Raw genomic sequence first — 21,098 nt, forward strand, 5'->3', positions numbered from 1 at the left:
GGGCTCAGAAATATTTCCAGAGAACATTATCTGTGAACACAATTCACCGTGCCATCCGCCGTTGCCAGCTAAAACTCTATAGTTCAAAGAAGAAGCCGTATCTAAACATGATCCAGAAGCGCAGATGTCTTCTTTGGGCCAAGGCTCATTTAAAATGGACTGTGGCAAAGTGGAAAACTGTTCTGTGGTCAGACAAATCAAAATTTGAAGTTCTTTATGGAAATCAGGGACACCATGCCATTCGGACTAAAGAGGAGAAGGACGACCCAAGTTGTTATCAGCGCTCAGTTCAGAAGCCTGCATCTCTGATGGTATGGAGTCGCATTAGTGTGTGTGGCATAGGCAGCTTACACATCTGGAAAGACACCATCAATGCTGAAAGGTATATCCAGGTTCTAGAGCAACATATGCTCCCATCCAGACGACGTCTCTTTCAGGGAAGACCTTGCATTTTCCAACATGACAATGCCAAACCACATACTGCATCAATTACAGCATCATGGCTGCGTAGAAGAAGGGTCCGGGTACTGAACTGGCCAGCCTGCAGTCCAGATCTTTCACCCATAGAAAACATTTGGCGCATCATAAAACGGAAGATACAACAAAAAAGACCTAAGACAGTTGAGCAACTAGAATCCTACATTAGACAAGAATGGGTTAACATTCCTATCCCTAAACTTGAGCAACTTGTCTCCTCAGTCCCCAGACGTTTACAGACTGTTGCAAAGAGAAAAGGGGATGTCTCACAGTGGTAAACATGGCCTTGTCCCAACTTTTTTGAGATGTGTTGTTGTCATGAAATTTAAAATCACCTAATTTTTTTCTTTAAATTATACATTTTCTCAGTTTAAACATTTGATATGTCATCTATGTTCTATTCTGAATAAAATATGGAATTTTGAAACTTCCACATCATTGCATTCCATTTGTATTTACAATTTGTACTTTGTCCCAACTTTTTTGGAATCGGGGTTGTATGTCTAGTTCTTAGAGTGTTTATACTGTTTATATTGTTTGTTTAGTCTGTCTAGTTCTTATCTAGAGTGTTTTTACTGTTTATATTGTCTGAGTGTTTAGTCTATGTCTAGTTCTTATCTAGAGTGTTTATACTGTTTGTTTTTTCAATTATTCTATTTTTATTTATTGCATTGCCTGTTTGCACCATGGGTCAGAGAGGACTGAAATTTCATCTGTGCTGTATGTCGAGCATGTATAGCATATTTGACAATAAAGTTGACTTGACTTGACTGTATATCAAGTAAGCAAACTCCTGTTGAACTTCTTGGACCAAGATTTGCTCATGCCTGGTAGTAAATTAGCACCGTCTGTACGTTTGCATACAATCGGTTAAGATGCTTGTGGTACCTTGGATTGTTTGGAAATAATAATGAGCTTGTGGAGGTCCACAGCAACAGGTTTGCTCCAAATTAACTCCTAATTATGACAATTGGCCAATCAGAAGCAATTTCTGGAATCTTCCAGATTGTTTAAAGAGACAGTTAACTTGGTGTATGTCAACAGACCCACGAGAATTCTGATATGATGAATTAAAGCTGAAAGAAAATCCTTCTCTAATTGATTGTTTTAAAATGACCTCTGATGTAACCAAATAGATGCCCTAATAAACTTGCCAAAAGAAACGCAGAGAAATGTGTGGAGTTGTGAACAAATAAGATTGATTTTTTTTTTTTGCCTAGGTGTATGTAAACTGTAAAATTTGCTCTACTGTTTGTGTCATGAATAAAGAAGCTCCGACTTCATGGCAACCTCCAAACATGGCCGCTGGGGACGACAACTCCCAGCAAGCTCCACACTGCCCTCCTCCTGAATTCTAATTAGTGCCACACCTGGTTCACATTTCTCTCTATCACGACCAAAAATATTTAAGGAACTCTTCTTACAACACCTGCTCATTGTGAAGTATTGCTCAGTGTGTACATACCTGACTGTGACAAGCTGTTGACAGGCTGTGCTGCTTTTCTCAGTTTACAACTTTGCGTCCACCTTTCCTGACTTTGATTTTTGATCTCAGAATGCCTCTGACATTCTGACCGTGCCTCACTTGACCCTTGCTTCCCCTGACTACACTTTGGATTACAATTTGGATTTGTTTACTAGTTTCCTACGGACTCTCCTCTGTGATTTTTGCATCTGTAAGTCACCTGCTTTTCTGACAGTTGGCTGAAAAGAGCTCATGAGTAACATCAATAATTATACCAGCTTGGGTGTGCTTTTGTTGGATATATTTAGTTACCTGACTGGTTTATGACTATAAATATTCACGACCAATGCTAACTTTCTTTTCTCATAGGTCAGGGAACTTTATTTTTAGGAACTGGGATTCATCATTTCAATTTAAACTGCTCATGATGGTTAAGATTGAACTTGTTTAACTTGAACTATTCCTTCATAAGGTTGTTGGCTAATGAATATAGTCTAACTGGATTTTTTTTTCCTCCCGTTTTTGTGTAGAGAAATTGGACTTCTGATCAACATGAATTTTGGCTCTGCAATATCTGTCTGTCAATATGTCTTCACAGGTATATGCTGAATCTTGAACAATTTTAATGTTTACAGAAATACCTTTTAACTTAAACAGTTGCTAATATAGTTTTGAACTAAACGTTGTAGTGAAAGCATATTTCTGTGCATCAAAGAAGCTGGTATTTTAAGATACCGTAGATAAGACTATTGTCACTGTAGTTATATAAGGAAATTTAGTTTGGTAGCACTCATAAAACAGCAGCAGTAAAAACGAAAAATAAAATAAATAACTTACAAGATAATGTAAGTGGGGGAATTGTAGTGTAGGCAGATATTGCAGAATTGTACTAGGTGTATTTACGTTCCCATGTGTAAAGTGATCAAGTCAGTAAAATAAAGTGCAGTGTAAGCAGATATTGCACTGATTGTAATAATTGTGTTTACAGTCCTGAATATAAAGTGTTCAGTGCATTGGCAACATGATGTGGGGTGGGTGGAATGAAGGCTACAGCTCTGGGGAAGAAGCTGTTCCTTAGTCTACTTGTGCGTGTTCTGATGGTATCTTTTGCCTGATGGAAGGGGGGCAAACAGTTTATGACCTGGGTGTGTTGAGTCATTGATAATGTTTATTTTTTTCTCCGTGCTTCCACGGAAGGCGGTTGCATTTTCTGCTCTCCCTCTCCCTCCTTTTTTTCCCTGCTTGTGCTTCTGTGTCTTGTCTCGTCTGCTGTACTTTTTGAAGAGACTCTTCCTGCATTACTTTCTAAACTAAAAAAGCATGGAATCGATAAACTGGTCTCCTAACAAAATTGACACAGTTTTGGGTTCGGGGGGAACCCGTCTGTCCTGCCGGAATGTTTGCAGCTAGTTACACGATGGACGCGTGGGAGCGGTGGCGGGTCGTGTGCCTGGCGATTCTTCCTGTGGAGGACACTGAAGATATCTACCTATTCGGAACCATGATTACAGGACTTTTGCTGATTGGATTAGTCATTGCCCTGGTATATCGAGGAAATCAGACAACGGTGACAACTGTTCAAAGCCCCACAAAGCTGCCCGATATGATTGGAGTGGTGGGCAAAGCTGTTGGCACTCGGACTGTGGACATTCAGAACTTTAACCACAAAATGGTTGTTATCTCGGAGCAGCTTTCAGCTTTGCAAGGAATACGTTTTTCGGAGATCAATTTGAATAGAATGGATGGAATGGACAAATATGGACAAGCGGTGTGGACATGCAAAGACTGTGTCTGGAAAGACCAAACAATTCATATCTTATTGACATTCGGCGCCCTGAGACAGCACCGGCCTTGGTTCAGGCCACTGCTGAGGAAACATTTCCCCCTGAAGGTCACTGCCGGGAGACACTTGCATTCCTCTCTAACTCTCCGCGGTCGCCATTTTAACCCCCAGTGTGACAAGAGGGTGCGTGACCAGCGCCTTCATGGCTGCAGGAGCGGACGGCTGCTTGCTTGCGCTGGATTACCTCCTCCCCCTCCCCCCCTTACCCCTGATTCCCCCCCTCAAGTCCCGTGTTTAAAGTGTACTTGTGGTGTTGTGTGCTTATGCAAAGGTTTTTTAAATGTTCCCACACTGTACTCCTGACAAGAGCATAGTGGGGGGGTTCTTTTTTCATTATCTCACCTCATGTTGTGTTTCCTTTTTATCTTTATCCCTGTCTTCCTGTCCTGTCTACCCTATGTCAATTGTATGTTGTACATGTACGGACAGGTTGACTGTTAATTTCGCTGGTACATGTGACTAATGACAATAAAGGGCATCATCATCATGATGTTGGCATAAACTATGTTCAGATTTAGTAGCTTAGTCCCCACAATTCTCTGTGCAGTCTTAACTGTCTGTTCCAAATCTCTCTGGTTCTCTGCAGTACAGCTGGTGTACCAAACTGTGATGCAGTAACAAAGCAAGCTCTCTATTGTCCTCCTGTAGAAGTTTAAGAGCTGAGAAGGAAGTTTGGCTTTAAGTTTTCTCAAGAAGAAAAGCCTCTGCTGAGCTTTCTTTCACTAGGTGTGGGGTGTTAAGGGTCCATGTCAGATCCTTTGTGATGTGGCATCCCAAGAATTTGATGTCACTGACTCTCTCCACCTCTTCACCATTTATGGGGGGGAAGGTGTTTTCCTGGTTCTCCAGAAGTTCACAATGACTTCCTTTGTTTTGGTTGTGTTCAGTACCAGGTTACTGTCCTAACACCACTGGACCATGTGTTGAACCTCCTCTCTGTAGGGCTTCTCATCATTTTCTGATATCAGTCCCACTATAGTTGTGTCCTTAGCAAATTTCATGATAGTGTTAGGAGTAGATGGGTGTGCAGGTGTACATGAATAGAGTGAAAAGGGCTGGGCTAAGGACACAACCCTGTGGTACTCCTATGTTTGGGGCAAGAATGGATGATGTGCGGTAGCCCACCATGATGATTTGTGGTCTGTTGGTGAGGAAGTCTAAAATCCATGAGCAGAGTGTAGTGGTTAATCTCAGATTGGTGAATTTATTTACTAGTTCATGTGGGACTATTATATTGAAAGCAGAGCTAAAATTTAAATAGTTATTATGAAATGTACAGTACTGTTTGAAAATGTTTACTGGCAAGGCAGACCATATTGCTAATTATACAACCCCTGGCAAAAGATATGGAATCACTACTCCTGGAGGATGTTAATTCAGCTGTTTTACTTTGTAGCACAAAAAAAAAAAATCACAGATATGACACAAAATTATTTAATTTAACAGCTGAACATTCTGGCTTTGTAAAATATACCTCAAATTTAAATTACATTTTTGTAATTAATGGCACATTTTTTTTTCAAGATCAAGTAGAAGAAAAAATTATGGAATCACTCAATGATGAGGAAAAAATTATGGAATCATAAATAAAAAAATAATCACAATTAGTACTTTGCTGCACCTCCCCTGGCTTTTATGACAGTTTGAATTCTTTGAGGCGTGTACTTCACTAATGAAAAAGAATATTCTTTGTCAGGTTCCAACTTTCTTGTATAGCAGTTGACAGATCAGCTTTGCAGGATGGAGCCTTGTCATGGACTTTTTTTTTCCAATTTCCACCATATATTTTCAATTGGATTGAGATCCAGACTTCTTTGCTGGCCATGCCATTGAGTTGATCTGCCTTTCCTGAAGAAAAGTTTTAATGCTCTTTGCTCTGTAGCAAGATGCATTATCATCCTGAAAAATGACTTCATCACCACCAAAAGTACTTTTGATTGATGGAATGAGAAAAGTGTCCAAAATTTCAATGTACACCTGTGCATTTACTGTAGTGGTAATGACTGCCATCTGCCCAGGTCCTTTACCTGACATCCAACCCCATATCATCAATGACTGTGGAAATTTGCTTGCTTTATTCAGGCAGTCATCTTTATGTTTCATTGGAACAGCACCAAACAAAAGTTCCAGCATCATCTCCTTGGCCAATGCAGATTCATAATTCATCACTGAAGATAACTTTCATCCAATCACCCACAGTCCACGACTCCTCCTCTTTAACCCCTCTGTAACCTTGTTTTCTTCTGTTTAGGAGTTAATGATGGTTAACGTTTGGCTTTTCTGTATGTAAATCCCATTTCCTTCTGCCGATTTCTTACATTTTGGTCACAAACATTGACTCCTGTTTCTGCCCATTTGTTTTTCATTTCTTTTCTTGTGCATTGTCTATTTTCAAGGCATCTTGCTTTGAGTTTCCTGTCCTGACGCTTTGATCTACCTGTATGTTTCCCTTTTACAACCTTCCCATTTTGTTTGTACTTGGTCCAAATTTTAGACACAGCTGACTGGAAACAACCAACATCTTTTACCACACTCCGGCCCTGTTTACATTATTTCGAATCAGCGGATCATCAGATTAACGTTTTTAAAACGATTCGCGTACACACAGCAACGCCAATACATGATTCGCGTGCACACAGCAACGCCAATACACGGATACGCTAATCACATGACTAATTAGATGGCACGTCACATGATCCCAGTGCATATCGGGCATGCGCAAGTCACTCACCACTTGCAAGTGGAAGGATGGCAAGCGAACACCTTCTCCAGCAGATAAACACACCTGGCTGTGATGTTCATGTTCTCACTGAGTTTAAGCGCCTGAAGGAGGTTGAAATGTGTAAATAAACCTCAGTGCAGCTCAGCACTTCCTCCTGCGCTCCAAATCACTCCGCCCTGAACAGCGAGTGCCCTCTGGAGGGTGTGCACTCCGGCCCTGCGCAGCTCACAGAGCGCGCGAGTGAAGCGCACGAGCAGTGATTCGGGACTGAGCCGCTGTGTGTGTGATCCCAACGCCAGCAAATCAGGAAGGTGGATGTCACAGTGACGTTGTCCAATGACGACGTCAGCTAGAGCTCAGCACAGCGTATCCGAGTATTCTCAATGTTTACACAGCACCGGACCAGACACGATCTGGATTGAATACGTGGACCCTGGCGGATTCCCGTTTCCCGGCGTTTTAATGTAAACGGACAGTGCATCCGCAAAGAAAACGAGACAGATACGGTCTAATGTAAACTTGGCCTCCGTGTTGAATTACCTTCTTTAAGGAGTTTTATAATCCTTTCCATTGTTTCAACTGACAGCTCTCTTGTTGGGGCCATGTTTTCTGTCAATCAGCCAGGTGCAACAGCTCATTCAGGTCTACAAGCAGTCTCTTTTAACTGCAGACTAATTTGCACATTTAGGCTTGTGCGGATATTTGTTTTAGAAATGCAAGTTATAGCTTGATTCCATAATTTTTTCCTCATCATTGAGTGATTCCATAATTTTTTCTTCTACTTGATCTTGAAAAAAATGTGCCATTAATTACAAAAAATTAATTTAAATTTTTTGAGGTATATTTTACAAAGCCAGAATGTTCAGCTGTTAAATAATTTTGTGTCATGTCTGTGATTGTTTTTTGTGCTACAAAGTAAAACAGCTGAATGAACATCCTCCAGGAGTAGTGATTCCATATTTTTTGCCAGGGGTTGTACATACAGGACACTTTTCCATGGAATAAAAACATGTATTCTATTCCCTTCTAGCAGGTTTCATCCATTTGGTTTGATAGCATGCAGTGTTATCATATTGCTTATCCTACATGTACAGTTAGGTCCATAAATATTTGGACAGAGACAACATTTTTCTAATTTTGGTTCTGTACATTACCACAATGAATTGTGAACAAAACAATTCAGATGCAGTTGAATTTCAGACTTTCAGCTTTAATTCAGTGGGTTGAACAAAATGATTGCATAAAAATGTGAGGAACTAAAGCATTTTTTAAACACAATCCCTTCATTTCAGGGGCTCAAAAGTAATTGGACAAATTAAATAATTGTAAATAAAATGTTCATTTCTAATACTTGGTTGAAAACCCTTTGTTGGCAATGACTGCCTGAAGTCTTGAACTCATGGACATCACCAGACGCTGTGTTTCCTCCTTTTTAATGCTCTGCCAGGCCTTTACTGCAGCGGTTTTCAGTTGCTGTTTGTTTGTGGGCCTTTCTGTCTGAAGTTTAGTCTTTAACAAGTGAAATGCATGCTCAATTGGGTTGAGATCAGGTGACTGACTTGGCCATTCAAAAATATTCCACTTCTTTGCTTTAATAAACTCCTGGGTTGCTTTGGCTTTTATGTTTTGGGTCATTGTTCATCTGTATTATGAAACGCCGACCAATCAGTTTGGCTGGATTTGAGCACACAGTATGTCTCTGAATACCTCAGAATTCATCCGGCTGCTTCTGTCCTGTGTCACATCATCAGTAAACACTAGTGACCCAGTGCCACTGGCAGCCATGCATGCCCAAGCCATCACACTGCCTTCGCCGTGTTTTACAGATGATGTGGTATGCTTTGGATAATGAGCTGTACCACACCTTCGCCATACTTTTTTCTTTCCATCATTCTGGTAGAGGTTGATCTTGGTTTCACCTGTCCAAAGAATGTTCTTCCAGAACTGTGCTGGCTTTTTTAGATGTTTTTTAGCAAAGTCCAATCTAGCCTTTTTATTCTTGAGGCTTATGAGTGGCTTGCACCATGCAGTGAACCCTCTGTATTTACTTTCATGCAGTCTTCTCTTTATGGTAGATTTGGATATTGATACGCCTACCTCCTGGAGAGTGTTGTTCACTTGGTTGGCTGTTGTGAAGGGGTTTCTCTTCACCATGGAAATTATTCTGCGATCATCCACTAATGTCTTCTGTAAGTGTCCAGGTCTTTTTGCATTGATGAGTTCACCAGTGCTTTCTTTCTTTCTCAGGATGTACCAAACTAGATTTTGCCACTCCTAATATTGTAGCAATTTCTCAGATGTTTTTTTTTTCTGTTTTCGCAGCTTAAGGATGGCTTGTTTCACCTGCATGGAGAGCTCCTTTGACCGCATGTTTTCTTCACAGGAAAATCTTCCAAATGCAAGCACCACACCTCAAATCAACTCCAGGCCTTTTATCTGCTTAATTGAGAATGACATAATGAAGGAATTTCCCACACCTGCCCATGAAATAGCCTTTGAGTCAATTGTCCAATTACTTTTGGTCCCTTTAAAAACAGGGTGGTACATGTTAGGGAGCTGAAACTCCTAAACCCTTCATCCAATTTTAATGTGGATACCCTCAAATGAAAGCTGAAAGTCTGGACTTTATGTCCATGTCCATTATATAACTATGACTTGAATATGTTTCAGTAAACAGGTAAAAAAAAACAAAATTTGTGTCAGTGTCCAAATATATATGGCCCTAACTGTATTATGTCACTCTATCCAATAGAAAATGAGTGATGAATATGGTTTACAATATTGCATGGTTGTCAAGACAACAGGTCACATGTTGGAGCTGATGTAAATATCCAATGAAAGTTTTCTGCTGTGCATGTGCAGAAGCATTTCTTTGTTCGCTAAGAAAGAGAAAGATGCAGTAAACACCCGAAAGTCTACCAAAACTTCATTAGATATTCTTCAGGCATATTTAGAAGAGAAAAAACATACCAACGGACATAAAAAAACTGGAAGAAACACGTCGGAGATGTAAAACTTCTATGCTAGTGAGCTACTATGACAATTTGTAAACAAATATGGCTGCCAGGTTCGCTTTGTTAAATACAGAAGATTTTGAAAGGGAAAGGCATGCTGAACACACGAAAGGAATGTGTATGTATAATATTGGCTGTTTTTTTTTCTTGATAGGTTCCATTCAGCTAGCGTAATACTGAACTCCTTTTCAACTCCTTCAATATCTGTCAGTCCTGCACGCTGTGGCACATGCACCTGAAGGCACGCCCCAGGCTGTGCGTGCGTCAAATGGACTCCAGCACGCGCGCCGTTAACAACATGCACCTGAACTTAATGAAGGAGCTATATGTGCACCTATTTAATGATTGTGCTGATGCACGATCATTGTGAAGTATTATGCTATGTCAGTATGCATTACCAAGCCTTTCTACCTGTATTTCTGATTTCCTGGTTTCCTGATTCCTGTGCCTGTTCCTCGTTCCCGTTTTCTCTCTGCCTTTTATATCCAGTTTGCGCCTCATCTGAACCCTTTGCTTGTTTCAAGTTTTGGATTTTGCCTGCTGATTTGGACTATTTGCCTGTGTATATATTTTCACTATTGTGTATATCTTCACTGTTATTAAACTGATACTTCTGCACTTGCATCTGCCTACCTCATACCTGACAGAACACTTCGCCAAACAATGGCTGTAGCAGAAGTGATTCATTTTGCTATTCCACACCGCTACCGGGTTCCTGTATCTCAGCCTCTAGCCTCGTTTTTCCGGCAGCATACTGGTGTTTATACTCCTACACCCTACGATGGAGAGTATCACCTGTGTGGATTCAACATCCAGTGTGGCATCTTTTATGTGGACCTTGAAGAACCCAAGCCTCCAGAACCCATCTGGGTTACATTTGTGATTTTCCTGGCTGACTGGACGAGTACACCAATGGGCTGAGTGCCTCATGAGATTAGAGCACCCATGCCTCCAGAGCTCACAGGATTTTCAGGTAATGCTCTGGTTTATTTATGAATCCTTAGAGAAGAACCCCCATAAAAATTTTTGGGAGTGAGCTATCACGCCTGAGGCTGATGCAGCAGCGGAGGAGGCCATTGCCCTAGAGCACCTCCTAAAGTCTGTCAGTCCAGAACCAATCCCACAGCCTGTTCTACAGTCAGTTCCAGAGCCAGTATCGGAACCAGTTCCACAGCCTGCATCAGAGTCAGCACCTGAATCAATGCCTGAACCAGAGCCTGCATCAGAATCTATGCTTGAACCAGAGCCAGCTCCTGTTCCAGCACCATCATCTGTTCCAGCGCCAGCGTCTGTTCCAGAGCCAGCATCTGTTCCAGAGCCAGCACCAGTGTCTGTGCCAGAGTCGGAGTCAGCACCAGTGTCTACTCCAGAACCAGCACCAGTGTCAGAGTCAGCTCCAGCATCAGAGCCTGTACCAGTGTCTACTCCAGAAACCATGCCAGTGTTGGAGTCAGCTCTAGTGCCAGAGCCAGTGGTGGAGCCTGTGTCAGCGTCTACTCCAGAGCCAGTGCCCGTGTCAATGCCAGAGTCGACGCATGTGTCAGCTCCAGTCAGTGCCTATGCTAGTCAAGGCCGGTGCCAGAACCTGAGCCTGTTCCAGAACCTGTGTTAGAGGGTGACCGAGCAACCTCTGCTTCAATCGGCTATGAAGATGTTGTTCTGCCGCCGCCCGGGCATGAAGACGTCGTCGTCCCCCCGCCGCCCGGGCATGAAGACGTCGTCGTCCCCCCGCCGCCCGGGCATGAAGACGTCGTCGTCCCCCCGCCGCCCGAGCATGAAGACGTCGTCGTCCCCCCGCCGCCCGGGCATGAAGACGTCGTCGTCCCCCCGCCGCCCGGGCATGAAGTCGTCGTCGTCGTCCCCCCCGCCGCCCGGGCATGAAGTCGTCGTCGTCGTCCCCCCGCCGCCCGGGCATGAAGTCGTCGTCGTCGTCCCCCCGCCGCCCGGGCATGAAGACGTCGTCGTCCCCCCGCCGCCCGGGCATGAAGACGTCGTCGTCCCCCCGCCGCCCGGGCATGAAGACGTCGTCGTCGTCCCCCCGCCGCCCGGGCATGAAGTCGTCGTCGTCGTCCCCCTGCCGCCCGGGCATGAAGTCGTCGTCGTCGTCCCCCCGCCGCCCCGCCGCCCGGGCATGAAGACGTCGTCGTCCCCCCGCCGCCCGGGCATGAAGACGTCGTCGTCCCCCCGCCGCCCGGGCATGAAGTCATCGTCGTCGTCCCCCCGCCGCCCGGGCATGAAGTCGTCGTCGTCGTCCCCCCGCCGCCCGGGCATGAAGACGTCGTCGTCCCCCCGCCGCCCGGGCATGAAGACGTCGTCGTCCCCCCGCCGCCCGGGCATGAAGACGTCGTCGTCGTCCCCCCGCCGCCCGGGCATGAAGTCGTCGTCGTCGTCCCCCCGCCGCCCGGGCATGAAGTCGTCGTCGTCGTCCCCCCGCCGCCCGGGCATGAAGACGTCGTCGTCCCCCCGCCGCCCGGGCATGAAGTCGTCGTCGTCCCCCCGCCGCCCGGGCATGAAGTCGTCGTCGTCGTCCCCCCGCCGCCCGGGCATGAAGTCGTCGTCGTCGTCCCCCCGCCGCCCGGGCATGAAGTCGTCGTCGTCGTCCCCCCCGCCGCCCGGGCATGAAGTCGTCGTCGTCGTCCCCCCGCCGCCCGGGCATGAAGTCGTCGTCGTCGTCCCCCCGCCGCCCGGGCATGAAGTCGTCGTCGTCGTCCCCCCGCCGCCCGGGCATGAAGTCGTCGTCGTCGTCCCCCCGCCGCCCGGGCATGAAGTCGTCGTCGTCGTCCCCCCGCCGCCCGGGCATGAAGTCGTCGTCGTCGTCCCCCCGCCGCCCGGGCATGAAGTCGTCGTCGTCGTCCCCCCGCCGCCCGGGCATGAAGTCGTCGTCGTCGTCCCCCCGCCGCCCGGGCATGAAGTCGTCGTCGTCGTCCCCCCGCCGCCCGGGCATGAAGTCGTCGTCGTCGTCCCCCCGCCGCCCGGGCATGAAGTCGTCGTCGTCGTCCCCCCCGCCGCCCGGGCATGAAGACGTCGTCGTCCCCCCGCCGCCCGGGCATGAAGACGTCGTCGTCCCCCCGCCGCCCGGGCATGAAGACGTCGTCGTCCCCCCGCCGCCCGGGCATGAAGACGTCGTCGTCCCCCCGCCGCCCGGGCATGAAGACGTCGTCGTCCCCCCGCCGCCCGGGCATGAAGACGTCGTCGTCGTCCCCCCGCCGCCCGGGCATGAAGACGTCGTCGTCGTCCCCCCGCCGCCCGGGCATGAAGACGTCGTCGTCGTCCCCCCGCCGCCCGGGCATGAAGTCGTCGTCGTCGTCCCCCCGCCGCCCGGGCATGAAGTCGTCGTCGTCGTCCCCCCGCCGCCCGGGCATGAAGTCGTCGTCGTCGTCCCCCCGCCGCCCGGGCATGAAGTCGTCGTCGTCGTCCCCCCGCCGCCCGGGCATGAAGTCGTCGTCGTCGTCCCCCCGCCGCCCGGGCATGAAGTCGTCGTCGTCGTCCCCCCGCCGCCCGGGCATGAAGTCGTCGTCGTCCCCCCGCCGCCCGGGCATGAAGTCGACGTCGTCGTCCCCCCGCCGCCCGGGCATGAAGTCGACGTCGTCGTCCCCCCGCCGCCCGGGCATGAAGTCGTCGTCGTCGTCCCCCCGCCGCCCGGGCATGAAGTCGTCGTCGTCGTCCCCCCGCCGCCCGGGCATGAAGTCGTCGTCGTCGTCCCCCCGCCGCCCGGGCATGAAGTCGTCGTCGTCGTCCCCCCGCCGCCCGGGCATGAAGTCGTCGTCGTCGTCCCCCCGCCGCCCGGGCATGAAGTCGTCGTCGTCGTCGTCCCCCCGCCGCCCGGGCATGAAGTCGTCGTCGTCGTCGTCCCCCCGCCGCCCGGGCATGAAGTCGTCGTCGTCGTCGTCCCCCCGCCGCCCGGGCATGAAGTCGTCGTCGTCGTCCCCCCGCCGCCCGGGCATGAAGTCGTCGTCGTCCCCCCCCCCGCCGCCCGGGCATGAAGTCGTCGTCGTCGTCCCCCCGCCGCCCGGGCATGAAGTCGTCGTCGTCGTCCCCCCGCCGCCCGGGCATGAAGTCGTCGTCGTCGTCCCCCCGCCGCCCGGGCATGAAGTCGTCGTCGTCGTCCCCCCGCCGCCCGGGCATGAAGTCGTCGTCGTCGTCCCCCCGCCGCCCGGGCATGAAGTCGTCGTCGTCGTCCCCCCGCCGCCCGGGCATGAAGTCGTCGTCGTCGTCCCCCCGCCGCCCGGGCATGAAGTCGTCGTCGTCGTCCCCCCGCCGCCCGGGCATGAAGTCGTCGTCGTCGTCCCCCCGCCGCCCGGGCATGAAGTCGTCGTCGTCGTCCCCCCGCTGCCCGGGCATGAAGACGTCGTCGTCCCCCCGCCGCCCGGGCATGAAGACGTCGTCGTCCCCCCCGCCGCCCGGGCATGAAGACGTCGTCGTCCCCCCGCCGCCCGGGCATGAAGTCGTCGTCGTCCCCCCGCCGCCCGGGCATGAAGTCGTCGTCGTCCCCCCGCCGCCCGGGCATGAAGATGTCGTCCCTCCGCCGTCGGCCATGAAGTCGTCGTCGTCCCTCCGCCGCCCGGCCATGAAGTTGTCGTACCCCCCCACCGCCCATCCATGAAGACGTCGTCCCTCCGCCGTCGGCCATGAAGTTGTCATCGTCCCTCCGCCGTCGGCCATGAAGTTGTCATCGTCCCTCCGCCGCCCGGCCATGAAATTGTCGTCGTCCCTCCACCGCCCGGCCATGAAGACGTTGTCGTCCTGCCGCCGCCCGGCCATGAAGTCATCGTCGTAGTTGTCCTCCCGCCGCCGCCCGGCCATGAAGTCGTCGTCCCTCCGCCACCCGGCCATGAAGTTGTCGTACCCCCCCGCCGCCCATCCATGAAGACGTCGTCCCTCCGCCGCCCGGCCATGTAGTCGTCGTCGTCCCTCCGCCGCCCGGCCATGTAGTCGTCGTCGTCCCCCCGCCGCCCGGCCATGTAGTCGTCGTCGTCCCCCCGCCGCCCGGCCATGTAGTCGTCGTCGTCCCTCCGCCGCCCGGCCATGTAGTCGTCGTCGTCCCCCCGCCGCCCGGCCATGAAGTCGTCGTCCCGCCGCCGCCCGGCCATGAAGTCGTCGTCCCGCCGCCGCCCGGGCATGAAGTCGTCGTCCCGCCGCCGCCCGGGCATGAAGTCGTCATCGTCATCCCCCCGCCGCCCGGGCATGAAGTCGTCATCGTCATCCCCCCGCCGCCCGGCCATGAAGATGTCGTCCCTCCGCCGTCGGCCATGAAGACGTCGTCGTCGTCGTCCCTCCGCCGTCACCCATGAAGTCGTCGTCGTCCCTCCGCCACCCGGCCATGAAGTTGTCGTACCCCCCCGCCGCCCATCCATGAAGACGTCGTCCCTCCGCCGTCGGCCATGAAGATGTCATCGTCCCTCCGCCGCCCGGCCATGAAATTGTCGTCGTCCCTCCACCGCCCGGCCATGAAGACGTTGTCGTCCTGCCGCCGCCCAGCCATGAAGTCATCGTCGTAGTTGTCCTCCCGCCGCCGCCCGGCCATGAATTCGTCGTCCCGCCGCCGCCCGGCCATGTTGTCGTCGTCCCTCCGCCGCCCGGCCATGTAGTCGTCGTCGTCGTCCCCCCGCCGCCCGGCCATGTAGTCGTCGTCGTCCCCCCGCCGCCCGGCCATGAAGTCGTCGTCCCGCCGCCGCCCGGCCATGAAGTCATCGTCCCGCCGCCGCCCGGGCATGAAGTCGTCATCGTCATCCCCCCGCCGCCCGGGCATGAAGTCGTCGTCGTCGTCGTCCCCCCGCCGCCCGGCCATGAAGATGTCGTCCCTCCGCCGTCGGCCATGAAGTTGTCGTTCCTCCCCGCCGCCCAGCCATGAAGACGTCGTCCCTCCACCGTCGGCCATGAAGACGTCGTCGTCATCATCATCCCTCCACCGCCCGGCCATGAAGTTGTCGTCATCCCTCCACCGCCCGGCCATGAAGACGTCGTCGTCCTGCCGCCGCCCAGCCATGAAGTCATCGTCGTAGTCGTCGTCCCGCCGCCGCCCGGCCATGTAGTCGTCGTCCCGCCGCCGCCCGGCCATGTAGTCGTCGTCCCGCCGCCGCCCGGCCATGTAGTCGTCGTCCCGCCGCCGCCCGGCCATGTAGTCGTCGTACCCCCCCGCCGCCCATCCATGAAGACGTCGTCCCTCCGCCGTCGGCCATGAAGACGTCGTCGTCATCATCATCCCTCCACCGCCCGGCCATGAAGTTGTCGTCATCCCTCCACCGCCCGGCCATGAAGACGTCGTCGTCCTGCCACCGCCCAGCCATGAAGTCATCGTCGTAGTCGTCGTCCCGCCGCCGCCCGGCCATGTAGTCGTCGTCCCGCCGCCGCCCGGCCATGTAGTCGTCGTCCCGCCGCCGCCCGGCCATGTAGTCGTCGTCCCGCCGCCGCCCGGCCATGTAGTCGTCGTCCCGCCGCCGCCCGGTCATGAAGTCGTCGTCCCTCCACCGCCCGGCCATGTTGTCGTAGTCGTCGTCCCTCCGCCGCCCAGCCATGAAGTCGTAGTCGTTGTCCCTCCGCCGCCCGGCCATGAAGTCGTAGTCGTCGTCCCTCCGCCACCCTGAGTCCAAATCATGTCCTGAGTTTGAACTAGAGTCAAGTCCAAAGCCCAAGTCCATTCTAGAGCTCGAGTCCTCTACCATCACCATGGTTCCCAGATGAGATAAGGTTCTTATGCTGGAATGCAGTGTTTTCCTTTCTCCAAACATAACGCTTCTCATTTAAACCAAAAAGTTCTATTTTGGTCCCATCCATCCACAAAACATTTTTCCAATAGCCTTCTGGCTTGTCCACATGATCTTTAGCAAACTGCAGATGAGCAGCAATGTTCTTTGTGGAGAGCAGTGGCTTTCTCCTCGCAACCCTGCCATGCACACCATTGTTGTTCAGTGTTCTCCTAATGGTGGACTCATGAACATTAACATGAGCCAATGTGAGAGAGGCCTTCAGTTGCTTAGAAGTTACCCTGAGGTCCTTTGTGACCTCGCCGACTATTACACGCCTTGCTCTTGGAGTGATCTCTGTTGGTTGACCACTCCTGGGGAGGGTAACAATGGTCTTGAATTTCTTCCATTTGTACACAATCTGTCTGACTGTGGATTGGTGGAGTCCAAACTCTTTAGAGATGGTTTTGTAACCTTTTCCAGCCTGATGAGCATCAACAACCCTTTTTCTGAGGTCCTCAGAAATCTCCTTTGTTCATGCCATGATACACTTCCACAAACATGTGTTGTGAAGATCAGACTTTGATAGATCCCTGTTCTTTAAATAAAACAGGGTGCCCACTCACACCTGATTGTCATCCCATTGATTGAAAACACCTGACACTAATTTCACCTTCAAATTCACTGCTAAACCTAGAGGTTCACATACTTTTGCCACTCAAAGATATGTAATATTGGATCATTTTCCTCAATAAATAAATGACCAAGTATAATATTTTTGTCTTATTTGTTTAACTGGGTTCTCTTTATCTACTTTTAGGACTTGTGTGAAAATCTGATGATGTTTTAGGTCATATTTATGTAGAAATATAGAAAATTCTAAAGGGTTCACAAACTTTCAAGCACCACTGTAATTTATCACTAAGAAATTTTACACTTTTTTAAAATTCAGGTTATATTCAGATACAGTAAAGACATACAATGACATCAAAAATGATTTATTTGTTATGAAAAACTGTTATGCTAGTTTTAAAACATAAATTATAGTAGTTCTTGGCAGTGAAAAAAATAAATAAATAAAACTTCTGAATATACTTTGAATGCACCAAGGCTTTAAAAAGATGGTTCTCTTTAAAGATGTCTTGAAAAATGAATAATTTATATTTAATTCTGTCTCTCCCCCCACAAACTTCTGGCTGATTTAGTAATAAAAAAAAGCAAACCCATACCTATTTTCTGTTCATCAAATAAGGTAATTTCCATTCAGCAAGGTGAGACAAGCTGGCTCACAATTTATAGCATTGTGGTTTTAATTATCAAAGTTTTAACTGAACTGGAATTTTTGCAGGCTTTAAATGAATAATCTTCCTTTTTCTTGGGTTTTTCCTGGGAGCTCAGTGGTGTAATGATTATGTGCTGATAAGAACATGTGAAACAACTGACAAAGAATGGTTCTCTGAAATGAAACGGCACCATGTCATATAGTACTGAAATACTACAGCTTTTATAAAAGGAATCCTTAACTGGATCTTTTGAAACTGTTATGAATTTTAATAAAAGGAGTATGCTGAAGCAATTAAAAAAAAAAAGTCTGTAAATTGACAAACCTTAATTTCACTCACTGTGCAGATGACTAATGCCTGTGACTAATATCGAGTCCTTTACTGTCGGTGTTATTTCATACATCAGTTGTAGCAAAGTCATTATAAGTGTAATTGTACTAAGAATGAACAAGTGCCTTGGAAATAAATCAAACTTTTAAAAAAACCCAAACAAACTAATCTCTCTTCTATATCTTCCAGGCAGAATAAAACTTCTTCTGAGCCTCTTACCAATTATTATCATTGGCCTAGGTGAGGAACTTGAACCTGAGCTCATTAACCTCTTTCCAGTAAAATAATAAATTGTATCTGGACAGAACACAACTCATTTTCATTCAGTTATTACATGTTCTACTTTTCAATGGTTATTCACTTTTGTCATATTTTCTCTTAAAGGGGCAAAACACATTTACGATTGCCCAAAGCAGCCCATGATTCCTGTCTACCTGCTAGTAGGAGGAATAGTCTGTCTGATTATCCACATCCTTTATTATGATTGGTGCAGCCAACTTGTTCAGCTGTGCCGGATTCTTCAAATACTGCTCCTTGGTGTTTGTCTGATCTGGCTCTTGACAGGTAAGAGTGAAAGTAAGCCCAGAGCTACAGAGAGGTGAATGAAGTGAGGTGGGGAAAAAGATTAAAATGAGAATCTAAATGATGGCTAAATAACAAAGAAAATCAGAGAAAAAGCACACTGGAAGGATTTTTGGGAAGCATATGGTCATATGAGACAATGAAACATAAGGCGGCACGGTGGTGTCATGGTTAGTGCTGTCACCTCACAGCAAGAAGGTCCTGGGTTTGAGCCCAGTGGCCGATGGGGGTCTTTTTGTGTGGAGTTTGCATGTTCTCCCCGTGTCTGCATGGGTTTCCTCCGGGTGCTCTGGTTTCCCCCACAGTCCAAAGACATGCAGGTTAGGTTAACTGGTGACTCTAAATTGACCGTAGGTGTGAATGTGAGTGTGAATGGTTTTGTTTGTTTGTCTCTGTGTCACGATGACCTGGAGGCTTGTCCAGGGTGTACTCCGCTTCTCGCCCATAGTCAGCTGGGATAGGCTCCAGTTTGCCTGCGACCTTGTACAGCACTGCAAAAACTAGCCATCCTAATATAAGGAAAAACATAATAAATTTGAGAACATTTAGACTATAATCAAGTGAAATAATCTGCCAGTGCAGTAAGATAATTACACTTGGTAAGACATCTTAGAATAAGTTGGCTGAAATCTAGAACTAGGTTTAATAATCTCAAAATTGGTGTCTTGTTTTCTTCTAATAAGAAATGCTAGATCGTTTCAACTATTTTCAAGATATTTTCACTTGCTAAGATATCATTTTTTGCAGTGAGGATAAGCAGTTATGGATAATGGATGGAGAGAGTGAACATTATCGCCTCAAATTCAACACAGTGTTGTAAATATGCAAGTGTAAACCTATAAAAAATAAAGTTACTTAGTCTAGCTAGCAATATTGGCATTCAGAAGTGTGGACACAAGACATTTTCTCTGTATAAAAAAATGACTGAAGGTAAAGAAGTATACAGAAAGAGTGACTGTAGATAAGAATATGGATTTTATATTTGCTCACAGAATTCAAGAGTTTATAATTCTGAACAGACTATTTTAAGCTTATGCACCTTCCTATTCCAGGTAGCATTTTTGTATACATGGCATATGAACCAAGCTACGACTCTTCTCTCTCTGCTGACTACTGTGAGAGGACTGTCTACAAGTTTGCTTTCTGGATTACAACTGCTATATACACTGCCATTCTGATAATATTGCTCGGACTCTGTTGCAGCCGTCTCCTGAAGTTATGTAACGAAACAGCTCAAAATCATTGTCACATAAGCACAGTTTCCTGAAAACATGAAGTGAAAGTTCTTTGGATAATGCGCCAGTAGGATATTTTTACTTTTGTCATTACAGATGTTATAAATTATATGGAAATGGTCATGCAGTATGTGTATGTACAACCCCAATTCCAAAAAGGTTGGGACACTGTGTAAAACATAAATAAAAACAGAATGCAAAAATTTGCAAATCATGGAAGCCCTATATTTAATTGAAAATAGTACAAAGATAACATATCAAATGTTGAAACTGAGAAATTTTATTGTTTTTTTTTAAAAATCTATGCTCATTTTGAATTTGATGTCAGCAACACGTTTCACAAAAGTTGGGACACGGGCAACAAAAGACTGAAAAAGATGTGTAATGCTTAAAAAAACTAATTTGGTTAATTGGCAACAGGTCAGTAACATGACTGGATAAAAAAAAAAGCATCTCAGAGAGGTGGAGTCTCTCAGAAGTAAAGATGGGGATGGGTTCAACGTTTTATGAAAGACTGTGAGGGCAAACAGTGCAACAATTTAAGAATAATGTTCCTCAATGTAAAATTGCAAAGAATTTGGGGATCACATCATCTATGGTTGATAATATCATTAAAAGATTCAGAGAATCTGGAGAAATCTCTGTATGCAAGAAACAAAGGCTGAAAACTGACATTGGATGGCTGTGATCTTCAGGCCCTCAGGCGACAATGCATTAAAAGCAGACACGTGTCTGTAGTGGAAATCACTGTATGGGGTCAGGAACACTTCAGAAAACCATCGACTGTGAAAATAGTTCATTACTGCATCCACAAATGCAAGTTAAAACCAGATATAAACAGAAACACTGCCACCTTCTCTGGGCCTGAGCTCTTTTAAGATGGTCTGAGGCAAAGTGGAAAATTGTCCCGAGGTCTGATGAATCAAAAGTAGAAATTCTTTTTAGAAATCATGGACACCACGTCCTCCAGGCTAAAGAGGAGAGGGACCATCCGGCTTATCAGTGCACAGTTCAAAAGCCAGCATCTGTGATGGTATGAGGGCGCATTAGTGCATGTGATATGGGTAGCTTGTACATCTGGGAAGGCGTCATTAATGCTGAATGATATCTACATATTTCAGAGCAATATGCTGCCATCCAGAAAAAATCTTTTTCAGGGAAGGCCTTCTTTCTTTCAGCAAGACAATGCCAAACTGCTTTCTGCACATGTTAAAACTGCATGGCTCCATAGTACAAGAGTCCAGGTGCTAAACTGGCCTGCCTGCAGTCCAGACCTGTCTCCTATTTAAAACATTTGGTGCATTATGAAGTGGAAAATACGACAAAGGAGACCCCGAACGATTGAGCAACTGAAATTTTATATCAGGCAAGAATGGGATGACATCTCTCTTTCAAAACTACAGCAATAGGTCTCCTCAGTTCCCAAATGTTTAGTGTTGATAAAAATAGAGGTGATGCAATACA

The 21,098-nt window shown here is 47.9% G+C and overlaps 1 long non-coding RNA gene across 1 annotated transcript; it reads left to right on the forward strand.

Moving 5' to 3' along the window:
* Positions 1 to 1,936: 1,936 nt before the first annotated feature.
* LOC132888248 (uncharacterized) lies at positions 1,937 to 19,741 on the forward strand. Its single transcript, XR_009654921.1, has 5 exons — positions 1,937 to 2,153; positions 2,473 to 2,540; positions 18,007 to 18,057; positions 18,202 to 18,381; positions 19,452 to 19,741. It is a non-coding gene; the product is annotated as an uncharacterized LOC132888248 (long non-coding RNA).
* Positions 19,742 to 21,098: the final 1,357 nt, after the last annotated feature.

Source organism: Neoarius graeffei, chromosome 1, assembly GCF_027579695.1.
Source record: "Neoarius graeffei isolate fNeoGra1 chromosome 1, fNeoGra1.pri, whole genome shotgun sequence".
NCBI classification, from domain to species: domain Eukaryota; kingdom Metazoa; phylum Chordata; class Actinopteri; order Siluriformes; family Ariidae; genus Neoarius; species Neoarius graeffei.